General features: G+C 39.0%; 1 non-coding gene across 1 annotated transcript; it reads left to right on the forward strand.

The window, feature by feature from the left end:
* The first annotated feature begins 272 nt into the window (after window positions 1–272).
* Window positions 273–410, forward strand: LOC138815799 (small nucleolar RNA SNORA8). The gene has a single exon (XR_011368485.1). It is a non-coding gene; the product is annotated as a small nucleolar RNA SNORA8 (small nucleolar RNA).
* Window positions 411–638: the final 228 nt, after the last annotated feature.

The raw sequence follows: 638 nt of genomic DNA on the forward strand, positions 1-638 counted from the left end.
ACTCAATAGTAATAATTGTTATTATTTTATGTGATCTTGCCACTTAAAAACTTCACATTGGGGCTGGGAATGTGGCTTAAGGATAGAGTGCTTGCCTCTCATGCATGAAGCCCTGGATTCGATTCCTCAGAAAAACAGAAAAAGCTGGAAGTGGAGCTGTGGCTCAAGTTGTAGAAGGCTATCTTTGAGCACAGAGAGGCTCAGGGAGAGTGCCCAGGCCCAGAGTTCAAACCCCACGACATATATATATATATACACACACACACTTACATTACACTGTATGGTACTTGCATTCAGCAATACCTCCTGCTGATGTGTTCAAAGGACAGTGCAATAGAAACTCAATATCTGGCATCGTTGGTTTTCTTGGCTTTGTCCATGGTAAACCTGGTATTTCTATTGATACAATATATGCAGTTTCACAATTCATATTGATAATACTTAGGATAACTGATCTTTTCAGCAAATGCTTTTCTTTCTCTAGGCAGGCATTCAGCAGTTGAATCAAGCTGTTGGACTTAAAAAGTGATCCCAAAATTTGCTTGCAAAATGACATTTCAAAGATTTTAGGTGTGTCATCAGTAATTCTGTAATAGTGCTAAAAGAAGCCCTAATAAAAGATTTGTGGCAGGGCTGAT

The sequence above is a fragment of the Dipodomys merriami genome, unplaced genomic scaffold (assembly GCF_024711535.1).
Source record: "Dipodomys merriami isolate MVZ:Mamm:240054 unplaced genomic scaffold, mDipMer1.0.p SCAF_67, whole genome shotgun sequence".
In the NCBI taxonomy this organism is placed as follows: Eukaryota; Metazoa; Chordata; class Mammalia; order Rodentia; family Heteromyidae; genus Dipodomys; species Dipodomys merriami.